We start from the raw sequence: 11,877 nt of genomic DNA, 5'->3' as shown, positions 1-11,877 counted from the left end.
CTTGAAAGTCATTGGGTAGCGGCAAAAAGTGTACTGAGGTATCTTCATGGTACTAGTGATTATGGCATTTTATACACTGATACATCTGATGTTACTTTAGCAGGTGTTTCAAACTCTAATTGGGTAGGTAACCTGGATGATCGATTACCTATCACAAGTTATGCTTTCAGTATTGGATTTAGGGTAATAGCATGGAGCAGCAAAAAGCAGAGCACTGTGTCTTTATCTTCAGCTGAAGCTAAGTACCAAGTAGTATGTGCAACGACATGTGAAGCTATTTGGTTAAGGAGGCTTCTTCGTGATGCAGGAGAAGAACATAAAGAAGTGAATGTCATTAATTGTGACAACCAGAGTTCCATTAAGCTAATGAACAGAGTTCCATTAAGTTGGCGAATAATCCAGTGTTTCATAACGACACAAAACACATAGATACTCAATTTCATTTTGTAACGGAAAAAGTCGAGTCAAAAGAAATTGTTATTGAATATTGTAAAACATGTAACAGTATAGCTGATATTTTTACAAAGCCTCTTGGGAAAGTGAAGTTTGAATTGTTTAGGGGGGTGTTAGGACTTCAGGATAATCCTTTCTCCATTAAGGGGGAGAGTTGAAAATAATTAATATTATATTGTATTAATGGATAAATGGTTACATGGTTGTAACATAACTCCTTAAGTTAGGATTAGTTCCTAGGTTGTAGGAGTTTGTTCTCACCTCCCTATTCTTTGAGATGGATTTATTTTATAATCTTTTATTAATGTAACATGAGAGTGTACGTTCCAGTTTGTGCAGTCCCTTGGTGCAGCTTGCTCACCTGAGAGCTACTAGTTAATTCAATTCATGTTTTTCTTTCCAGTTTTCTAACATTATTTACTATTTATTATTATTATTTATTTACTTATATATTAATATTATTTTATTTATTTGTTATTATTATGGTGCATTATATACTCCCCTCTTTAAGGAACTTCGTCTCGAAGTTAAATTGAATCATTTAATTTTTATTTTATTGTATTTAGATACGTATTACTTCATGTCTTCCCTACACCCTCTGCTGAACTAGAATACCAACAAACATCAAAAGTTTTCACAACGCCCAGTAAATCCCAAGGAATTTATGTCATTTTTCCCAATTTTCAAAACTCGGCATAAAGCCTCATCAATTTATATCATAGCCCAAGGTTGGTCTCGAGGCTTAGACCTTGTCTTCCCCAAGGTAGACATCCAATCCCAATACTCAATGACTCTGGGCATCTCGCAAGCCTAGCTCACTCCCTCCACACTCACTAAGGTGCACAACCATAGCCCCGCAAGAGCTATCCATCAAGAGCTATACAAGACAAATGAATCACTGGCATATGTAGTGTTGATTGAGTATGTCCCCAACCCATATGGTGTTACATATTCTCCCTTGTAGTTATGGGCTCCTATGAGATCATCAAATAAAGCGACCCTCCTGACCCAATTGTGGATTTCCTATCAATAACTACATCTCAACATGCAACTAATGCATGATTCGGATCTTGGCGGAGGCCCCCAAGATTCAAAAAATTGAAATGGATCTTGGGGGGCAAGCCACCCAAGATCTGAAAATTTGAAATGCCAGAAGAAAATAGGAGAACACACATTAAACAAAACCGCCAAGAAACATTTCATTAAAATAGAGAATAATTGTAAAATCTACATTATGGTAGATAATATGTCATTTTACAAAATGTGGCTTGTTACTTTTAGTCTTTTTTTTAGTTATAATACCACAGGTAAATTCCATGGGTGGATAGATACCATGGGTGGATCTCACTTTGATCCAAATTGGGTCCTTGAAAATTATCAGAGTTCTATGACTGTTTCAAATTATGTTAGACTCCAAAATATTGTGAAAAACAAGCTATTAGGAAGGACCTCTGGACAGTGGCAGTTGTAGCCAGCACGGAACAATGAGGACCCTCGGTCAAAGCGTGCTGACCATTGGCCCATGGAGACCGCGTAGTGGCAAAAATTAGCAATTGGGGAGTCCAAATCAGAAAACAGAAGCCATTTCTGATGCGCGATTAGTGCAAAATCGCGCATCGTAGGATGAAAACCTCAGAGAAGGAAAAGCCCCAGCACCCGGTCATGTGAAAAACAGGTAAAACCATGGGAAAAGTGCTAAAACTGACAAGCGTGTCTCGCGCTCCAAAACCAGCGGAATATTGGAGGCATTTTGGGTGGTAAACGGGTTTGGTCAGGGACCAAGCGATGCCATACACTGAATGACACGTGTTCGGCGGATGAGAGAGAAAATCGCTCTCATCGCAGGGTAATAGTCAAGCAACTCACCCGTGCGATAAAAGCGATGACCGTAGGATCTAAAAGCCCCAGATCAATGACGGAGATTGCACTTGATGGGAGACCGGATTTGACGGAACAATACGCTGAGGCATATGACATTTGGGGTCCGACATGACCGCTGAGCTGGCGGATGAATCATTTCGTGGAATAACTGAAATAACGATCGTTCGAGGAAGTGCTGGCACCTAGTTCGTGAGGAGACAAGTGGCCACCTCTTCGCGAAACGTTACACAGTGGCAATGATGCAGAAGCAGGGAATTCCAAGCGGACAAAGGCAGGCGATCTGAAGAGTCGGCAGAGGAAGCGAACATTCACGTGACAGATTGGCTTTAAGCCACGCACAAATAGAGAATAGAGGAGGAGACAGAATAGAGAGTGAAGCAAGAAGCAGAGAACAGAGAAGTCGAGCTGACTTGCAGAGCTAAGGCAACATCGAGCAAACAGAACTGAGAAGGCTTGAGAGGTTCAAGAAATCCCTGTGAGGATATCTGTTGGGAACTGAGTACCAAATTGGACTCATCCCATTAAGATCAGTTGGGGTCGAGACTTGGTAAGGGGGAGTCTGTGTACTCTAGTGGCTTGGGGAATCCAAGTACCACCCTACTAAGCATCACCTGTTACAGGAGACTCAAATTGAGCTCCTCATTGTAAAAACTCTGCTTAAAGGCACAATAAGAAAAGGCCACCACTAAAAGCTGGACCAGGAGACGTAGCCCAGGAGGATTGGGTGAACTCCTTATTAAATTGTTGTTTTTTGCATTTGCTTGCTGTGTTTCTCTTACTGTTTTCCATTGCCTGTGTATTTTGCAATCTTATTGATCTGTTGCTTAAAATAACATAGGCATATCCCAGCGCACGAGTCTGTAATACCTCCATTAATTAACTGAGATCATACATAAGTGATTTCAGATCAAGTGGTATCAGAGCCTAGGTTGTTAAGGTTAGACAAGATTGTGTTTGATTTAGCTGTTGAATGCTAACTAGATCAAAGCTCAAATTAGGAGAAGGAGAGTTGGTCGAAACTAATCCTGAAATTGGAAGAGTCTATCCTCAGAAGACAATGTCAGAGGAAGGTTATGTGGGGCTAGACCCTCAATTTATAGATAGTTTCATGGCCATAAGGTCCATGGTAGAGGAAATGTATAAGGACTTTAGAAAACACAAGGATGAAGATTCATCAGGCTCCAAACAACAAAAAGGAGAAGAAGAGTCTCTCCTCCATGACCACTCAAAAGGCAAAGGGAAAGAAGAAAGTTTTCTCACACCTCCTAATAGCCCTGAACATAAAAAGAAGACATCCTTGATTAAACTAGATGTTAAATTTGATTTACCAATATATGATGGAGAGTTGAATGCAGAAAAGCTGGAAAATTGGATTAGACAAATTGATGTTTATTACAGAGTGCAGAGTATCGATTCAGACAAGAGCAAGATTCAACTGGCCAGCCTACACCTTGGAGGCATTGCCTTGGTTTGGTGGGAAGGCAAGACCCAATCTAACATGAAGAGACATGGTAAGACTCTTTCTGTCTGGAGTGAATTTGTTTCTGCAATAAAAAATAAGTTCTATCCATTAGCCTACATGCAGCAAGCCATGATGAGCTGACAAACTCTTCGACAATTGAAAGGGCAAAGTGTACAAGGTTACACCCAAGAAGTTAGGAAGAGAGCATTGATTCTAGGAATCTCATTAGACTCACCTGAGACTCTATTGAAGTACATCGGTGGTCTACACAGCTACATGAGGCACACTATCCTCATGTTTATTACCACTAGTATAGATGAGGTATCTGTTCAAGCTACACATCTAGAAGCTAGAGGAAAGAATGGAAACCTAGAAGTTGAGGAATCATCCCAACCCAGTGCAAGCAAGAATAAGGAGAAAAGAAAATAGAAATGAAAAGCAAGGAAGGCCAACACTGCACAGAAAAGCAAGTCTTCATGCACTCACTGTAAGAAGGATGGGCATGATGATGAGCATTGTTGGATTCTGCATCTGGAGCTGAGACCTAAGAAGTTCGAGGGCAAGAAGAAGAAGACTGTTGCAGCTATTCAGAAATATTTGGGGTCGGACTCAAGAAATGAAACAACCATTGCACCACGGGTATAAAAGGTAAGAATTCTAAAGCATCTACTAGTAATTCTGCACAGTCTACTATTAATAGAAAATGAGAGAAAAAGACATGAGATTTTCCATATTCGAGTTATTTTCAAACATCAAAAAGATTGATACTTTGTTTGATAGTGGCTCACAAGTAAATTTAATTTATGAAGCAATTGTAAAGAAGTTACTGACTACACCTCACAAGAAACCATACCCATTAGGATGGTTAAGTGATAAAGCACAACTACAAGTGACTAGACAATGCAAACTCAAGTTTTCTTTTGGGTCAACATTTGTAGATGAGGTTGAGTTAGACATAATTCCTTTGGATATATGTGGAATTGTTTTAGGAAGTCCTTACTTGTATGATAGAAAAGCTATTTTCTATAGAGCTGAGAACAAGTATCTACTCGTTAAAGATGGAATCGAATACTTTGTAAGAGCTCATAAGCTCAAGAATAATTATACTCTCATAAACTCAGGGTGAATGAAATGAATGATAAATTCATGCGAACAATTTTTACTGATGGTTGTAAAGGAAAAGAAACTTGATAAAACCAATGTATTTGAGGGTTGTGATGCTAAACAACAAGATGATTTAGAAAAAGTTGTTTCAGAGCATGATATCTTGTTTCAAGAACCTAAAGGTCTCCCACCCAAAAAGGAAATAGTGCATGAAATTAATTTGCAGCAAGATGCTCCATTGCCTAACATTGGAATGTACAGGTTGTTCGCTTTAGAGAATGCATAAATCAAGAAGCAGATGCAGAAGTTGCTTGAGAAGGGGTTCATCACCCCTAGCACATCACCATGTGGATCTCCAATTGTTTTGGTGAGAAAGAAAGATGGCTCGTGGAGAATGTGCATTGATTACCGAGCACTGAAATTGGTGGTCTAAAGCCTTGTAGTCTTGGGGTGTTCACCCATGTCTGGGGTCAATCATAGTAGGAGTGGTTATCTGGCTTGAATATGCAGCATTTCTTTAATTCATCCACCATTTATCCAACATTTTCGTTCAGTTTGTAATGTTCCTGAGCATCTCTGATTTTCAACCTAGGAGAGTTTCTTGGGGTGATAACATTAATTGGCGCCATTGCTAGGGAGAGGAGAATTGAAGCTCACCTTCCCTAGGAGAACGACACAGCTTCAAACTTTGATGACAGACAAGGTTTGAACACAATTTCTGGTTGTAATCATCTGTCTGGTGATTCCATTGGAGTAAGACCATCATTTGGCGACTTCACATCGAAGTTCTGGCTCAGTTTGTGAGACATACTCGAAGAAATCCTCAGAAATTACCAGCTGAACCAATGCCTGAACCTGAGAGGATTGTTAAATTGAAGAAATCTTCACAGAAAGGGGCATCACGATCAGGTAAGCCTAAGAAGTCTCATTCATCTCTAAAAGATAAAGTTATTGCTGAAGATTTATAGTTTGAAGATTTAGAGCACAACACTGTTAATAAGGAAAAATCTGCAGAGATTAGTTCAGCCCCTTGTGCAGTTAGTTCCCCTTTGAATCTCAGTCCAGAGAAAGCTTCCCATTCAGTCCAAAACATCCCTTTATCTCTGCCATCCATCACATTACTCCCTACCACTCAATCTGTTAGTATTCTTCCAAATATTTCAATCATGGCGGGACAACAATCACCTACGAGGATAGAAAGAATTGTAGCTGCAAGATATGGACCATTGGTATTGCTTGTGCCTTTAAATCCTATGCCTGTGGGAGAATATAAAAAATATATGCCTAAATTCACTAGAACAGAGGGAGTAACAGTAGAAGAACACCTTGAAGCTTTTTACAGTTATGCTGATAATTTAGATATAAGTGAAAATGATGTGTGGATGAGAGTTTTTGTTCAGAGCCTTGATGGAGAGGCTAGGAAGTGGTTCAGAGAATTACCCCAGAGATCTATAACAGATATTGAAGCATTAGATGATGCATTTTTGAAGCAATGGGGAGATAAAAAGGATTTGTTGTATTACCATACTGAGTTTGGTAATCTGAAGAGGGAAAATGGTGAATCAATACCTGATTTTAATAAAAGATTCAATCGAATGTATAGTAAGATACCAACTGAGGTAAAGCCTACTCCTACCTCTAGCAAACTCACTTATGCAAATGCTTTTGACTCTGATTTCTGCCTGTTATTGAGAGAAAGGAGATGTGTTACGCTGGCAGACATGCAGGATGCAACCTTAGAAGTAGAGTCCAATATTATGGCAGCAGAAAAGCTCAAAAGTCAAGCTGACAGGAGAAGGCAGAGAAATCAGGCTTCTACTTCTTTTGCGTCATCTTCAAAGCCTAAATTAGATAAAATGACCAAGATGATAGAGTCATTGGTTGTTGAAATTTCTAAGCTAAAGGTTGAGCAGAATTCAGGGAAAACAAGGAAGCATAACACATTTTCTCCAAGAAACTCCAATCCATTCAGAAGAGCAAATGAGCAGTTACAGATTATGTAGAGGGGTGAAGAATCAAAGGAAGATCAGAAAGTTAAAGCTCCCTTCCAAAATGTAGTCATGGAGGAGGAACAATTTGAAGAAGATGAGGATGAAATTCACTGCATGGAAGATAAAGGCAGCGCTGCATTTTTGACATTAGCTGAGTTTGAACAATCATTGCTGCAGGAACAAAATAGTCAGGAGTGGGACAAAGGAGCTGTTCTACAAACTGGTGAACAACAACAGAGATATAACCTGAGGTCTAATGCAAAGAATGTCAAGGAGAATGCTGCCCAAAGAGCTACTATCCAAACAGAACCACAGAATATCAAGCAGAGAAGACCAGCAACTGATCCAGTCATCCTCAAAGCTCCAGTTCAAGAGGTAAAAAGTTATGATAAGTCATCTTCTTCTTTCAACTTTGAGTCAGAAGTTCAGAAGTTGAAAATATATGTGCCTCTAGTTGAGTTGGTGAAGAGTGAAGTGTTTAGAAAGTCTATCGTTGAAGCCCTTGAGCTAGAAACTAAGCAAACCTCCACTGATTCTGTTAATTTGCAAGATGAAAAACCTGCCATTGTGCTCAACCCTATGATTGAACCCGCTGATATAAATTCTCCATCTTTTTACGTCTCATTGACCATTCATGACAAAATCCTCCACAATTGCCTGCTAGACACAGGTGCCGGCCACAATTTGATGCCGAAAGCTGTCATGGAAGGGTTAGGGCTTGATATCACTAGACAAAATCATGATTTATTTTCTTTTGATTCAAGGAAGGTGAAATGTCTTGGATTGATTAAGGATCTGGCCATTACCTTAACTCAGCTGCCCATGAAGAGCATGATGATGGATATTGTGGTAGCAGATGTCCCTCCTAAGTTTGGCATGCTGCTGTCCAGAGGTTGGATTAAGAGACTAGGTGGGACATTACAGAATGATTTATCTTATGCCACTGTCCCAGTGTTTGGAGGAGAAAGCAGGAGATTGTATAGAGAAGCACAGTTGGCATACATCATTAGTGATGAGAAGAATCCTACAAATCATCCTATATATGCAGTGGACACTGATTTTGGAGCATGTATTCTCCAAATAGAAGAATCTCAGAAGGCCGAAATGCAGCTCAGGAAACCAACAGTTCAGGCCGAGCAAGAGCAAGGAGGTCAGGTTTGGGAAATGTTCTTTGATGGGGCATGTTCTAGGGAGATTGCAGGAGCAGGGGTGGTGCTAGTTTCTCCACAAAAAGAAAGCATTCAATTGTCTTTCAAGCTGGTTTTTCGAGTGACAAACAATATAGCAGAATATGAAGCACTGTTATTGGGCCTTAACGCAACAAAAGACAGAGGAGTCAAGAATTTAAAGGTGTTTGGAGATGCTGATTTGATCATTCAGCAAGTTAATAAAACATTTCAGGCAAAACACCCAAGGTTGAGGGCATATAGAGATGAGGTATGGAGAATTAGGGATTCCTTTGATTTTTTCTATATTTCATACATTCCTAGAGCCCAAAATCAACTCGCTGATTCCCTTGTTGTTTCTACTAGTCTATTTATACCTCCCATGCCTCCCTGACTAGTGTATGAAGTTCAAATGAAATATAGACCTTCCTTGCCTGATAATGTCCACCATTGGAAAGTTTTTGAACATGATGATGAGTTAAATGGGTTCCTTCAAGTCATTAATGAGTTTTCAAAAATGAAAATTGACCAAGAGAACGATGCCTTGGAAGAAAAACCCCAGTCCCAACGTAGAAATAAAATTGGTAAAGACAGCATAGTCCAGCTTCCTAGTAACCATATTCCTAAGGGTCTAATTCCTCTTGAAAGACTGTTTGACCAGAATGATGTGCCTTACAAGGCTGCCCAAAAAGAAGACCAATCTGCAGTTTGTAAGCATGATATAGGAAGCCCAGGTCAGCCTAGATATGTAAATCTGTCCACTCATTTGTTTGCTGATCAAAGTGCTGAATACTGCAATTTAATGAGACAATTTGCTGATGTGTTTGCCTGGGAGTATAGTGACTTGAAAACGTATGACAAGAACATAATTCAGCACAAAATCCCTCTGGAAAAAGATACTGTTCCTTTCAAACAGAAGCTGAGACCAATAAATCCTATGCTTCTTCCACTGATTGAAAAAGAAATTAAAAAGTTGCTGGCTGCCAAGATCATTGTCCCTCTAAGGTATTCAAAATGGGTAGCCAATTTGGTGGTGGTGAGGAAGAAGAGTGGAGAAATCAGACTCTGTGTTGATTTCAGAAATTTAAACAAATGCTCTAAGAAAGACAACTATCCTCTGCCGAAAATGGAGCATTTGCTACAAAAGGTCTCAGGAGCTAAAGTAATGTCTTTCTTGGATGGATTTTTAGGCTTTAATCAGATTGTTGTGCACCCAGATGATCAAGAAAAGACTGCATTTACCACTCCTTGGGGCACTTTTATGTATGCCAAAATGCCATTTGGATTGATGAATGCTGGAGCCACCTTTCAGAGAGCTATGGATATAGCATTTGTGGGAGAGAAGGATAAATTTGTCCTCATCTACCTTGATGATATAACAGTTTACTCCAGCAGCCATCAAAATCATTTACAACATTTGAAAAAAGTGTTTTTGAAGTGCAGGAGGTTTGGAATATCAGTCAATCCCAAAAAATCTCAATTTGCTTTAGATGAAGGCAAGTTGTTAGGACATATTGTGTCTGCTGCAGGTGTTCAAATTGACCCAGAAAGAGTCAAAGCAATTCAGACTTTGTCTGTCCCTAGATCAAAGAAGGATATCCAATCCTTTCTGGGCAAAATTAATTTTGTCAGGAGGTTTATTCCGAATTTTGCAGAATTGGTGAAGCATGTAACCTCCATGTTGAAGAAAGGGTCAGAGGTAAGATGGACTGATGCAGCAAGAAAATCATTTGATTCCATCAAAAAGGCTATTATGGAGGCTCCCACATTAATAAGTCCAGATTACAGCAAGGAGTTCCATGTATTTTCTTTTGCCTCTGAAGACACCATTGCAGTTGTTTTATTGCAGGAAGATGAAGAAGGTTCAGAGCATCCAGTGGCATTTTTCAGCAAGAATTTGAGGGATGCTGAACTAAGGTATGGTATTATAGAAAAACAGGCATATGTTCTTATTAAATCTTTGAAGGCTTTCATAGTTTATATCTTGCATTCAAAAATAATTGCATATGTGCTAACACAACTTGATGTTGATGGAAGAAGGGAAAAATGGATTGCTAAAATGATAGAATTTAATATAGAGCTGAAGCCCACCAAGCTGGTTAGAGGTCAGGGTCTTGCCAAGTTATTGGCTGAAGAAAATTACAGGTCTTTGGACATTGATTTCCTATATGCAAATGAAAAAGGTGGTCAGGCAGAAGAGGAAAAAACAGCTAAAACAGAGAAAAAACAGTCTGTGGCCGAGAATCTAGCTTTGTGTGGTTGGTATTCTGCAATAATTAATTTCTTGTTGAAGCTGGAAATCCCTTTAGAATTTACTCAAAGTTAGGCCAGAACTTTAAAACTTAGAGCAGCAAAGTATTGCATTATGGAGAATCTGCTCTATTGGAGGGATCCATCTGGAATATTTTTAAGGTGTCTGGATAAAGAACAATCAAAATAAGTTATGCAGTAGTTTCATAACAGCATGTGTGGAGGGAACCATTATTGGAAAACTACAGCCCATAAAATCCTCAGAGTTGAGTACTATTGGCCCACTTTATTTTCTGATGTGTTTTCTTTTGTTAAATCTTGTGACAGGTGCCAAAGATTTGAAGGAAAACAACAGTTGAAATCTCTGCCCCTCAAAACCAATTCAGGCAAAAGGACCTTTTCAGCAGTGGGTTTGGATTTCATTGGGGAAATTAATCCACATTCCAGTGGCCAGCACAGGTGGATATCAGTAGCCATTGATTATTTCACAAAGTGGATTGAAGCAGTCCCTACAAGGAAGGTTGATCATGATGTGGTCATGAAGTTTTTGATGGAAAATATCTTCAGCAAATTTGGTTGTCCACATAAACTAATCACAAATAATGCAGCAGCCTTCAGGGCAAAAGAGTTGGTGGAAATGTGTGATTCAATGGGTATTAAACTGGTTCATTCCACCTCTTATTATCCTCAAGGAAATGGTCTAGCAGAATCCTCTAATAAAAGTTTGATTAGGATAATTAGAAAACTGTTAGAGGACAATAAAAAGAATTGGGAGTCAAAGCTCAAGTATGCACTGTGGGCTGACAAAGTGACCATTAAAAAATCCATAGGGAATTCCCCATTCAAGCTGGTATATGGAACTAATGATGTATTCCCAATTCAGCTAATTCTCCCTGTGGCAAAATTCCTTCAAGAAGAGCAAGATGAGGAAGAATGCATGGCAAAGAGGATCACTGATCTAGCAGAAATACATCAGATTAGAGAACAACTGGTTGAAAAGGCTGCAGCACATCAGAGAAAGATCAAGGAAGCCTTTGACAAGAAGGAAAAAACAAATAATTTTTAGGTTGGTGACTTGGTTTTGAAATGGGATGCACTAAAGGAGAAGAAAGGCAATCATGAGAAATTTGATGCTTTCTGGACAGGGCCTTTCATCATTTCACAGATTCAAGGGAATAACACCTTCATACTGAAAAGTATGGGAGGAGAAGCAGTTTTTGATGGCCTAGTTAATGGGCGGTTTTTGAAAGCTTATATTGTTTAAGGTCTTTGGCCTTAAAGGTTGTAAATATTGTGTTTTTATCAACTTTGATTTAGATACAGTAGACTCCATGCCCAATGGAACACTACGAATTTTGGCTAATTTGTTTTCAGTTGGAAAGGCAATGGTCTGCAGGTTCTTGAGACCTCGCAGGGAGGATCTCATCCCCAGAAGGAGCCAGTGTTAGCTCTACTATGTCCTTCAACAGTTGATGGATCAAGTATAGGTGTTGAGCAGTGCTGGTTTGGTTGAAAAGGCTGGCAGCAGCTATTATTACTTTCTCCTTCATTTTCCCTCTTCACCTTATAG

Source organism: Pinus tabuliformis, chromosome 7 (assembly GCF_031772625.1).
Source record: "Pinus tabuliformis cultivar Carrire ecotype Pingquan chromosome 7, CPIR1, whole genome shotgun sequence".
Taxonomy (NCBI): Eukaryota; Viridiplantae; Streptophyta; class Pinopsida; order Pinales; family Pinaceae; genus Pinus; species Pinus tabuliformis.
The sequence above is the reverse complement of the archived record's forward strand: the minus strand, read 5'-3'. Positions refer to the sequence as shown.